The 13,469-nt window shown below is 37.2% G+C and overlaps 1 protein-coding gene across 15 annotated transcripts in view; it reads left to right on the forward strand.

The window, feature by feature from the left end:
• The window catches only part of LRATD2 (LRAT domain containing 2), a 338,474-nt gene that overhangs the window by 257,613 nt on the left and 67,392 nt on the right, over nt 1-13,469 (forward strand). For 12 of the 15 annotated variants that reach the window (XR_015725702.1, XR_015725689.1, XR_015725691.1 and 9 more), the window contains 3 exons: nt 2,253-2,339; nt 2,744-2,861; nt 12,671-12,723. The gene's annotated coding sequence lies outside the window, so the exon portion shown is untranslated. The remainder of the gene's footprint in view (nt 1-2,252; nt 2,340-2,743; nt 2,862-12,670; nt 12,724-13,469) is intronic. The other 3 variants (XR_015725694.1, XR_015725700.1, XR_015725693.1) reach the window with 2 other exon arrangements.

A 13,469-nucleotide genomic window follows, 5' to 3' on the forward strand; every position in this document is an offset into this window, starting at 1 on the left:
GGATTACAATACAGCTCTTACAGTGTCTCTCTCTTTCATGTAGCCTCCCAAGTCCACTGTTAGGCAGCAACAGTGTGTAATCTTCGACTGGTCACAGTGGAGAAAGATAACTTTGAAATGAAGTTCACTGTGCAATCAAGGTTTTAGGTGTTCTCTGAAATCATGCTCACTAGTGAATGGAGTAACATGGAGTGCACAGGACCAGAGTACGGACACTGGGATTTTAGCCTAAATCCAACACACACTTGCTCTGTGATCTTGAGCACGCTACTCACCATCTCTGGAGATGACGTTTCCAGCTTGAAGGTTGATGCGTATTTTCATGATCTATCACTGGGCAACAAACCACTCCAAAACCTAGTGCCTTAAAATGAACCCCCCCCCAAATCATTTGTTTGCTCACAATTCTGCAATTTAGGCAAGTATTGGTGCAGATGGCTTTTTTCTGCTCCACACGGAACATCTTAGGCTGAAACCCCCAAGATGGCTTCTTCAATCCCATGCCTGCTGGCTGCCGGGATAGTCAGTGAAGCATCTCTGTTTTTCTTCACTTAATCCTTCCACAGGACTAGCTGAGTTCCCTTCACAGCATGGCAGTGTCTAACATTTTGCCTGACTCAAAATGAAAGAAGCTTCCAGGCCCTAGAGCAAGACTTGGCATAGCAACCCTTCTGTCTCATTCCATTGGTCAAGGTCTGTCACCCAGATTAGCGTAGAACCAATGACAGGGGATGACACAGGGACTTAAATAGCTTGAGACACGTCACACTGGGAGCAACAAAAGTAAGTCTGTCCCAATGAGAACTAAATAAAAGGTTGGACTTACAGGGTGAAGCTCAGGACCAGGTATAAAAAAGGCAGAATGGATTCAAATAAAAAACAAGGTTTATTGGCCTGGTTCTTTGCCCTCTACTAAACATAAGCACAGACATTTGTTGGAGCCTCAGGTTGCCTCTGTGGACCAGGAAAAGAAGAGAAGGAATTACTTTTCTCCTATTAAAGCGAGGTTTAGAGAAAATAAGTAACTTACACAATGTTGCACGGTTGTGGTAATGCAGGTAGGGAGTCGATGTCAGACAGCTATGTGCTGGCAAACCAACTCACCAAAAAAGAAGAAGGAGGAGGAGGAGGAGGAGGAGGAGGAGGAGGAGGAGGGGGAGGAGGAGGAGGAGGGGGAGGAGGAGGAGGGGGAGGAGGAGGAGGGGGAGGAGGAGGGGAAGGAGGAGGAGGGGAGGAGGAGGGGAAGGAGGAGGAGGGGAGGAGGAGAAGAGAAGGAGAAGGAGAAGGGGGAAGGGGGAAGGGGGAAAGGGGGAAGGGGGAAGGGGGAAAGGGGGAAGGGGGAAAGGGGGAAGGAGAAGTTGAAGAGGAAGAGGAAGAAGAAGAGGGGAGGAGGAAGAGGAAGAGGAGGAGGAAGAAGAAGAAGAAGTCAATTTGTAGCATTTAATACCTTCTGTGGTGTAAGTACTCCCAACATAGCTGACTTTAAGCCAGCCTGGGGAGAGAGGCACGTCGTCAGCTCTCCTGAGCCAGTAATGCCAGCTCTAGCTCACCACTAAGTTGGGGGGAGCGAACAATCGTTGCTCAGAAAGTCAAAGTTCTGAAGTCAAAACTTATGAGAAAAGACATATTTGTGAAATTTCAATGACCCTAAAGCAACTAGCCCTGAGGCTCAAAATGGTACACAGTTTGCCTCCCCATGTAGCAGAAAGTGAGAATCATCTCATATTCTGTTTGAAGCAGGCTATTTCCCCGTATAAAATAAAATAGGAAACAAACAAATAGATAAAATGAAATATACAATTTGTCTTTGATTTCCTCTCACTTTCTTTGGAGTCTCCACCAAGAAGTATACTCCTGAAATGTCTCCTTCTCCAGCTGTGACAGCATGCCTGAGCCTTTCCCCTCCTCCCCCAAATGAAATAGTTACGAAGGAATTTAATCATTGGTAATGGCTTAATCTATTACGATTCCAGAGTATTAGGCAGACCCAAGTTTATTGATGACTCTCTCCAAAACGCATTTGTAAGTCATTTGTAAGTCAGTTGTTTGGAACTTAGTGCACATTATCCCATATAAATTACGATATAAACAGTCCTTACACAAAAGTCTATTTTACTAAGATCAATGAACCCTTACAGATTTCCACTAAAAGGCAGAAAATGATAACTATTGTAAAAATCAATACATTGGATAGACAACCCAATTGAATGAGATATTTTGAAATGATTTCTTTTCCGTTTTTGTTTCTACAGGTAAGTTCGGTTTAATGAGAGGAGATTAGGAGTGTCACTGGATGTTCTGTGAAGATGCGAGAATTCTTGACACCAATAGTTTTATGGGTGGGTGGTCACAGTATTGCTTTTCACCAGTTTCAATTAAGTGTGTTTTTAATGCTATGCTTCATGCATCCTAATCACTACTCGTGTTGTGTTTGGGGAAATCACAAGTGAAACAGGAATTTGGAGATAGGGAAATGGAAGGAGAGTGACAGAGGAGATATTATCTTGAGAAACTAGTTCTTAAGTATGTTCTGTACGTCGCTAGTCCCACAGATTACTCCGTGATCAGTTAGGCCCTTATATAGATAATCACATGTTGCATGTTAACATAGGAGTCATTTAAGAGTAAAGGGGAGGATCTCACAATAAACTGACTTCACCTGTAATTTCTTAAACTTATTAGACAGCAGGTTACTTTCCTTAAATAATATTTATTAACAGACAGCAAAACTGGTCAATTCTAGTGTCGTGTTTTTCCAACCGTGGGTCATGATCCGAAAGTGGTTCACGAATTCTACTTGTGTGGGCTGTGTCAGCATTCAAGAAGAGAATAGAAGAAACAATTTCAGAATGCATTGCCAAGTATGTATTGTTCCATACTAAAATGTGACTTGCACTTTGTTTTAGGAATGTGTGCATGTGTGTGTCTGTGTGTTCGGCAACAATGAAAGATGTGTTTCTTTTTTTTTTTTTTTGTCTTTTTTTTTTTTTTAATAATGATTTTTTATTATATTATGTTAGTCACCATACAGTACATCCCCGGTTTTCGATGTAAGGCTCGATGATTCATTAGTTGTGTATAACACCCAGTGCACCATGCAATACGTGCCCTCCTTACTACCCATCACCGGTCTATCCCATTCCCCCACCCCCCTCCCCTCTGTAGCCCTCAGTTTGTTTCTCATAGTCCATAGTCTCTCATGGTTCATTCCCCCTTCTGATTACCCCCCCCTTTCTTTATCCCTTTCTTCTCCTACTGATCATTCTAGTTCTTATGTTCCATAGATGAGAGAAATCATATGATAATTGTCTTTCTCTGCTTGACTTATTTCACTAAGCATTATCTCCTCCAGTGCCGTCCATGTTGTAGCAAATGTTGAGAACTCATTCTTTCTGATTGCTGAGTAATATTCCATTGTATGGACCACAACTTCTTAATCCAGTCATCTGTTGAAGGGCATCTCGGCTCCTTCCACGATTTAGCTATTGTGGACAATGCTGCTATGAACATTGGGGTGCATATGGCCCTTCTCTTCACTACGTCTGTATCTTTGGGGTAAACACCCAGTAGTGCAATGGCTGGATCATAGGGTAGCTCAGTTTTTAACTTTTTAAGGGACCTCCACACTGTTTTCCAGAGTGGCTGTACCAACTTGCATTCCCACCAACAATGTAGGAGGGATCCCCTTTCTCCACATCCTCTCCAACAATTGTTGTTTCTTGCCTTGTCTATTTTTGCCATTCTAACTGGCGTAAGGTGGTATCTCAGTGTGGTTTTGATTTGAATTTCCTTGATGGCTAATGATTTTGAACATTTTTTCATGTGTCTGTTAGCCATTTGTATGTCTTCATTGGAAAAGTGTCTGTTCATTTCTTCTGCCCATTTTTTGATTTGTTTATTTGTTTCTCGTGTATTGAGTTTGAGAAGTTCTTTGTAGATCTTGGATACCAGTCCTTTATCTGTAGTGTCATTTGCAAATATCTTCTCCCATTCCGTGGGCTGCCTCTTAGTTTTTCTGACTGTTTCCTTGGCTGTGCAGAAACTTTTAATCTTGATGAAGTCCCATAAATTCATTTTATCTTTTGTTTCTCTTGCCTTTGGGGATGTATCATGAAAAAGGTTGCTTTGGCCGATGTCGTAGAGGTTGCTGCCTATGTTCTCCTCTAGAATTTTGATGGATTCCTGTCTCACATCGAGGTCTTTCATCCATTTGGAGTTTATTTTTGTGTATGGTGTGAGATAGTGGTCAAGTTTCATTCTTTTGCATGTAGCTGTCCAATTTTCCCAGCACCATTTATTGAAGAGACTGTCTTTTTCCCACCGGATGTTTTTTCCTGCTTTATCAAATATTAGTTGCCCAAAGAGCTGAGGGTCCATTTCTGGGCTCTCTATTCTGTTCCATTGGTCTATGTGTCTGTTTTTGTGCCAGTACCATGCTGTCTTTGTGATCACAGCTTTGTAGTACAGCTCGAAATCCGGCAAAGTGATGCCCCCAGCTTTGTTTTTCCTTTTCAACAGTTCCTTGGAGATTCGGGGTCTTTTCTGGTTCCATACAAGAAAGATGTGTTTCTTACTGTGAGTTGAAAACTCTTTTTAGCACGCTCTTTCTTTTTTTTTACAATAATTTTTTATTATATTATGTTAGTCACCGTACAGTACATCCCTAGTTTTTTTTATTTTAATTTTTATAGTTATAGTACATCCCTAGTTTTTGATGCAATGTTCCATGATTCATTAGTTGTGTATAACACCCAGTGCACCATGCAACACGTGCCCTCCTTAATACCCATCACCAGCCTATCCCGATCCCCCACCCCCCCTCCCCTCTGCGCACTCTTTCTTAACAAACTTGAAAAATTGGAACAAAGGATGTCGGTTTATTCATTGTAACTTTATTGGGAGAGTAGATCAATAGAACACAATATATTTAACGTACAAGTATGTTATTAAGCATAACAAAAAAAAAAGAATGCCCATGATTCTAGCATACAATTGAGAACAGTACCCATACCACTTTATCTATCTAAGAGCACCTCCTACGCTTCTATTCCATTTTTGGCCTCTCTGTAAAAGGCGACCACCATCCTGAAGTCTCCCTTTGTCTCTTTTCTGCAATATTTTTTTTATCAAATATGGAAATATTCCTATTAGTTTTGTTTATTTTGCACATTAAAAAAGTATCATACTAAATATAGTCTTCTGAGATTGGGGTTTTTTTTTGGTTTTTAGGTTTCTTTACTTAATATTCTGTTTCTCCAATCCATCTATGTTGGTTCGTGTAGCGGTGGTGCCTTTATCCGCTATGGTATTTTCTTTATTGCAAACGTTTTTGAAAATGTCTCCTCGTGAACATAGAAGAGTTTCTCTGAGCTCTGTAGCAGGAATTTCTCTATGCTCTATCCCTGGAATTGGAATTTGGGGATCATAAAATATAATTTTCACCTTTACAATGTAACATGAACTTATTTTTCTGAAAGATTTTTTTGTCAATATACACTCTCACTAATACCTCAATTGTTCCACATCATTTCCTCTTGTCAGACTTGTTAATTTTTTGCCAATCTACTGAATATAAAATGATATTATTGTCAATTATTATTAACTATTATTGTGAATTTCCATTTCTATCATTAGTATAATAGATAATAATAACCTTTTCACATATTTATTTTCTGTGGACTTGTATTTTCTGAATTGCATTGTTATGCCTGCATTTTCCTACTGGGTTGTTTCCTAGTGCTGTGAGAATTTTTTAATACATCATGGTTACTCATCATTTCTTGAACATATGAGATTTAATTTCTTTTTTTTTTCTTTTTTTTTTTTTAAAGATTTTATTTATTTATTCGACAGAGATAGAGACAGCCAGCGAGAGAGGGAACACAAGCAGGGGGAGTGGGAGAGGAAGAAGCAGGCTCATAGCGGAAGAGCCTGATGTGGGGCTCGATCCCAGAACGCCGGGATCACGCCCTGAGCCGAAGGCAGACGCTTAACCGCTGTGCCACCCAGGCGCCCCAGAGATTTAATTTCTTATCCTTGTATTTTCACATTCTTTGTACTGCCCTTTGTTGAACAGAAATTCTTAATTTTCATTTAGTCACATTTATCAATATTTTTTGGATGACCCCTTTCATGTCTTTTGTAAAGGAGCCTACACCCATCCTGAAGACATAAAATATCCTCTTATATTTTTTCCTAAAATTTTAAAGTTTCCAAATTGAATCAATCTGGGATTAAGTTTTGTTTATAGTGTGAGGTAGTGCTCCAATTTTATTTTATTTGCCTAAGAAAAATCTTTTTCCTTGGCACAATTATTAAGTTGTCCCTCCTGTGTCCAGGGATTCACTGTTATACTTGTATCATATGTAAACTTTCATATATGTATGGGCCTGTGTAACACTCAGGATTAGGGGTACTGTATAAGTCATGCTATATTTTGGACACACTCATACTAAAAAATAATTGTTGTTTACTTGAAAATTCAACTGGGTGTTCTGTATTTGTATTTAATTTACCATTTTCATTGAATATGGCAACCCTAGTCAGAATTCACTCAGGAAACTAACACCATATCAGTGTTTTCCAACAGCTTTAAAGTGGTAGCTTTTATCTGGGGTGTACACATTTACTGTGTGCGGAGAATTTTTTAAGGTACAGACTCCAAAGGAGCTCTACCTCAGATCTATTGAAACAAAATCTCAGAAGAGAGGCCGTAGGCACCTTAGGTCTTTTAAGGCAGTTCTTTAAGCAGAATCTCATGTGTCCTTGTTAAGAATCACCATCTCAGGGGCATTTCAAGAAATCCCTCCAAATGCATTTTACTTTCGTTAACTCAAACTAACAAGTTTTGTGCGTGAAAAAAATTGATCCCTGGGTCAAATGTTTGAGGTAGGGTTTAAGTTCACGAAACAATCAATGACAAATGATGACTTGATACACATGCTAGCGCTAGATTCTCTAGCATGAGGTCTAAAAAGAAAAGACCCTATGTGCTTAAATTAGCCAGGAAAGGCTTTCTGGAAAATACGTGGTTTGAGCTGACCCTTAAGGGACATTTAAGATTAAAGCTTTCATTTTCTAATTGAATGAGACAGGAACAGGGTAGAATTTAAGGCAGAAAGGGACCCAATTACAGTAATTTCCAACTTTTAGCCTAACAAAGGGTCACAGCAATACTGGGAAATCTAGAAAAAACGTTTAGGATTGGCTTCCTAATCCTAGAGTTTTCAGGACCTAGAACTAGAGATTCAAATTTAGGAATATGGATGAGAACAAGGTCAGGCATAGCAAGTGGAGATTAAATAGTGTGAAGAATAAACAGATTAATAAAATCAATAATTTCTGTGATCATCATTTTATCATCTACAGTAACAAATGCACAATTCTTCCTGTTCTATCAGTTAGAAAGCAAGCAGCACTGAAGGTAAATATCACATTCCCAAAGTATTATGAGAAAAGAGATCCTTAGTCTTGGGCACATGGGACTTCTCATATCTTATAGTTCCAGCCTGAATAGGGACAGAAGAACAAATATCCTATTCAGAAGGGTCCTTCCATCCTGAAACCATGGGCTTGGGCTTCATCTTTGTTCCACCCATTTTGACCACTCTCTTCTCAAAGCTATCCTTAATAAAAGTCAATTGGACCTGATGGAATAAATATTCCTAAAGCTCTTACGCATAGTTACATGATGTCATAAGAAGAGTCCCTTATCCTAAACCAACAAAAGTATAGACTTCCTTTGTCTTCTCTAGATTTTAACCATTGTTGTTTCTACCCACCTTTTCTCTAGCTCATGTGTAATATTTGGTTGTAATGGGAGAGGAAAGTTTTAGGCAATGACTGGTGTGTTCTCGTCCATTTGCATTTTGAAAAAAAAGAAAATGTAATTATGTTTAAACAACAAATAGAATTTTTGAAAGAAGGACTTGGTGAAGGCAGAAGAGAAGAGGGAGCTTAAAAAAATGAAGGTCCATCTGATTCCATCTTTGCTGTAATTACAACCAATAAAAAGCATCATGAATAGAAACTATGAGAGAAAAATAATTCATAGATGTTTTAAGATTATTATCCTTATATCTTTAAAAAAGAGTTAAATTGCAATCTAGTTAGCAAAAAAAAAAAAAAAAAAAAAAAAAAACCCAGAGCCTATCTTTGGATATGGGGGCATGAAACTCAAAACAGAAATAAATTGCATGAAAAATACCTATTTGCACATAAAATTGAAATGAATATTCCTCAGGGTTTGTTCCAAATTGCACTCATTTAAAATGTAATTAGAGAGAAGACTAGCCAATGTGTGGATAATATGAACGATACTGGTGAGATGATTAGCCATTGGGATACCCAGCCAAAGATTGCTCTTCTGATAATTAGCTTCAGGATAGAAAGTCTAATATTTGCCAAGACAAATATATGTTGACAAAGATTCCCATATGGGCTGGCAGATATGTGCTTAGGATGTAAAAGAAATTAGGAACTAAAGAACTAGGCTGTGAATTAGGAGATCTGGATGACATTTTCAAGCATATTACTCATTCTGATGGCCAGTTCTTGACACTTGCAACATACCCAGGGCAGTCACAAAAGAGCATGCTTGGATCTTCATCCAAGAAGACCTTGCCATTTCGTTACAGGAAGTACAGTTATTTGACAGCCTCTAGCTGTTGGTGCCTTTGACATCTGCCTCAGCTTTCAAGTCAAGGACTGGCTATTCTTGGGCGGTTTCCAGCCAAGGACTGAGTATGACAGGGAAATTTGGTCCAGGCCATTTTTGCCCAACATGGGGTGCCTCCAAAAGGCAGATTTTGCTCCAAAGCTCCCCAGTGAGGTGGCAAAGTCTACTTTAGGCTGAAGTTCTTACTTACTAACCATGGACTTTAATGTATTAAAAACTCATCATTAAACACAAGGCAGTCCAGATTTTCCCCTATGCTCTATCTTGTAGAAGTTTTATATATTTTTTGAGGTTTTATGTCTTTGAATTTTACATGTAGGCCTATGATTCATTTTGAGTTAATTTTTGTGAAAATGTAAGATCAGTGTCTAGATTCTTTTTTTTTTTTTTTTTGCATATGGATTTACAATTGTTCCAGCACTATTTGATGAAAGGACTATTGTTTCTCCATTGAAATACCTTTGGTCTTTTGTCAAAGACCAGTTGCCTATATTTGTGTGGGTGTATTTCTGGGTTCTCTATTTGCTTCCCTTTATCTATTTGCCTATTCTTTCATCAATATCACACTGTTCTAATTCCTATAGCTTTATAGTAAGGATTTATATTGGGTAGTGTCAGTCCTCCAACCTTGTTCTTCTTCTCCAATATTGTGTTGGTTATCGAGGTTTATACTTTCCATTTAAACTTTAGAATTATTTTGTCAATACCCAGAAAGTAACTTGATGTAATTTTGATTGGGATTTCATTCAATCAAGCTGGGAAGAATTGAATCTCCATGATAATGAATCTTCCTATCCACAAACATGGAATATTTCTCAATTTATTTAGATCTTTTTGATAATTTTCATTAGAATTTTGTAGTGTTCTTTATATAAATCTTGTACATATTTTGTCAGTTTTATAACAAAACATTTCATTTTGGGGGTTGCTAGTGTAGATGATGTCGTGTTTTTAATTCAAAATTCCAATTACTCATTGCTAGTATGTAGAAAAGAAATTGGCTTTTGTGAATTATGCATCCTGCAAACTTGCTATTGTCACTTATTAGTTCCATCAGATTTTTTGGTCAATTCTTTCAGATTTTCTATATAGATGGTTATAGCAAGTGTGTATAGACAAAGACAGTTTTATTTATTCTTTTCCGATTCATTTCCCTTTCATTATCTTTTCTTGCCAAATTACATTGGTAGGATTTTTAATCAATGTTGAATACAAGTGGTAAGGGGACATTCTTGCTTTGTTCCTTATAATATGGGGAAAGCATCTAGTTTCTCACCATTAAGTATGATGTTAGCTATAGGCTTTGTGTAAAGGTTCGTTATCAAGTTGAGAAGGTTCCCCTCTATTCCTGGTTTGCTAAAACCTTTTTTTTTTTAATCATTGTAGGTGTTAGATTTGGTCAAATGCTTTTTCTCCATCTGTTCATGTGATCTTATGCCTTTTCTTCTATAGCCTGTTGATATGACAGATTACAGTAATTGATTTCAAAAACCGAACCAGCCTTGCATACCTGGAACAAATCCCATTTGGTCAGGATGTATGATTCTTTTTACATACTGTTGTGTTTGACTTGCTAATATTTTGTTGGGGATTTTTGCATCTATATTCATAAAATATATTGTCTGTAGTTTTTCTTGCTTTTAATATCTTTATCTGAGTTTGGTATAAGTTTGCTGGCATCTTAGATGAGTTAGGAAATATTCCCTTTGATTCTATTATCTGGAAAAGATCATAATGAATTGGTATAATTTCTACCTTAAATATTTGGTGGACTTCGCCAATGAAACTGTGAGCATGATTCTTTGTGTTTGGGAAAGCTATTGATTACTGATTAAATTTTTAAAAAAATTGTTAAGGTATGTTTTGTGGTCCTAAATGTGGCCGGTCTTGATGAATGCTACATTTAAGCTTGAGGAGAATGTATCTTCTGCTGCTGAACTGCCCCTAAAGTAAAAGTCAGTTTAAACCCACCCTGGCAAAACAGATCTCAAGGGCATCAAATTCATCTCTAAGTTATTTAATAACCAGCTATTAGAAAGCCCAACAATCTTCAGAGCAAGACAACAAAATCAAAACTTCAACAACGTAAATTCACTCCTTTATAATGCTCCCTACTTCGGATTTTCATAATTTATTGTTTGTCCTATTTTTTATGGAAATTTTTTTGTCTTCAGTTTTGTTTTGTTTTGTTTTGTTTTGTTTTGTTTTGTTTTGTTTTAATGAATATGGCTACTATGAACAACCTTGTCCTGTCCCAGGTATACAAATATAAAAGGATCTCTAGAGTACATACCTAGAAGTAAAATTACTGATTCTAGGGGTACATACATTTTTTTACTTGTTAAGATAATGTCAAATTATTGTCCAAACTAGTTTTGCCAATTTACACTTCCACCAACAGTGTATATAAATTTTTGTTTTTTCCCCACCCTTATCAACACTTGTTAGAATAAGACATTTCTACTTTCCAATTAATGGGTCTCTCTTTTTTTGAAATTTCTTCTTTCACTAACTTCTGCCTCCTATTGTTACTATCTTGTTTTGCAGTAATTTCTCTATCTTTATATTTCCTCTAAACTATTACATTTTAAGAATAGGTTCCAGGTTAGACCTAAAAAAAATTGGTTATATTTTTGTCTCCCTTTTATTGAAATTTTACTCTGTACTAGACAGTGTTCTAAGCATCATGCATGCATTTATTATTTTATTTAATTATTAATACAACATAGCCCTTCAAAGTAGATGCTATTATATTTACTATTATGATTCCTACTTCATAGATTTAAAAAACAGTAGCTTAAAGATATAAAACACTTTCCTAAGGCCACACAAGGTCATTGGCACACAACATAGAGTTTGTAATTACGGTGCCAGTGGCAAAACTGGATTGGAAGCCAGTTTTGATTCATTTCAAAACCTTTAACACTTTATACTAGGCTTCACTGCTTGCCAAAAAAATGCTTTTGGGGGGAAAAAAAAACCTAGATGCCATTTGTTAAATATTTTCCTAACACAATTCTTCTAATGTATGGATTTCACAGTTCTGATAGTTGGTTTTATTAAGAATCCGACAACCACATACCCCCATTCACTGAGACCCAAATGCTCACATCACATTTCTTAAAAAAAGGAACATTAGTAGTTTTCTAGACTTGGAGAAGGCAGTTTGGCATTTTACAAAAGAGCCATACTCCGGTGTGGTCCTGTAACTGTAGATATGTATATTTTTATCGTTCTGATTTTAAATTCCGACTACTTTATATCCTCCTAAGCCCTAGTATAAGTTGCTGTGAACGTCTATGCCTAAATTCCTAAAAATGAGGCATTGGAGCATAAGCCAATTAAAATTCTGGGTTCAAATGACCTATCACACAAAATCAGTATGGATATGAGACACATTCATCATTTTTTATTTATAAAAAGTACAAACTTCCCCAATATGTTTTTGTGAAGTGTGCTAGTTAGAATTCCCAATGGATAAAGTATGCTGTCTAAATGAAAGCCATTACTAGAATCTTCTTTGTTGTTTTGGAAAAGCTTATTTATGTGCCAAAATTCAATGTTCTATCTTCTCTTATCAGCTGTGGGCATGGGATTTTAAATGTAAATTACCTTGTAATATAAATGTTTGTATTTGTCAAGCTGAGAAGTTGTTAAAACAGTATGCTAAGATGCTTGTTCATAAATGACATCAGCTTTGTATTCACATTCAGCTATCAGCTTGGATTAATGTAGTTACATTTAGGCTCAGTGAAGGCAGATGGATTTTGTAACACACTTATGGTTTTGATGGAGAACGAAATAATCTTAACAAAAAGACTAGAATAAAAGTTCAGAATTTCATCTGGGGTTTTTAATAAGGCATAGTAAACAACACAATGTTGAAACACAACTGTATTCCTTTCAATTTGTTTTAGAGCAGCGAGTGTTTGCTGTAATGATCTTTTTCTCTGGTACACCAGTAAGTAAAAGACGCTACATTTTGTTTTTAAGCATGAAAATTTCCCCTGATGATGACAATCTGCTCTACTGGATATCTTCATAAGGTCAGTACATGGTAGAGGAACGGATTCATTTGCAGAAACTGTGGGAATAGATTGTCACTTCCAACTTTCATCACTGCAGTAATTTGACAAGTTCAACTCTACAGAGATTCTCGCTCTATGTCTTCTAACAATTCTCCAGAGATTGGATTTGAGATTACCAACAGGGTAAAGTATTGTTTTAGATTGCAGTTCGTGCATTGGTTGTACTATTCCCAAGTTTATCCATAGAAACAGAAAGAAAGGCTGATTTTTTTTAATTCAACGATTGCCAGTTTATTTAGAAATAAATTATTAGGAGGCTATTGCTGGACACCACATACTAAAATATATCATTGCTCATGAACCTCCTGCAATGAATTTAGAGTTCTGGGGAAAATACTGCTACAGTGCCTTTTACATAAATGTGGTAGTGATTTTCAGATGTTACTCTGCATTCTAATCATTCAGGGAGCTTGAATCACAGCCTATTTCCCATCCCGACTTCAGAAATTCTGATTCAGCAGCTCTGAGACAGAGTCCAGGTACCTGCCTTGTAAAGAGCACATCACCCTTTGAACCCCACTGTGAGACCCAGTCTGTGATCTTTGTTGACAAGGCGATGACAGGCTCTTCTTGGTTCCCAGTCTCTGTAAAAGCCCTTTCTCCAGTTGGAGAAAATGACTATTACTTTCTCTCTCTTACAACCAAAACAACATTTCTCAAAAGGTGGGGAAAGGACCACCTACATTGGTCCCTTATGTACAGAA

This window comes from Ursus americanus, chromosome 9, assembly GCF_024610735.1.
Source record: "Ursus americanus isolate L20-20 chromosome 9, mUrsAme1.1.p, whole genome shotgun sequence".
In the NCBI taxonomy this organism is placed as follows: Eukaryota; Metazoa; Chordata; class Mammalia; order Carnivora; family Ursidae; genus Ursus; species Ursus americanus.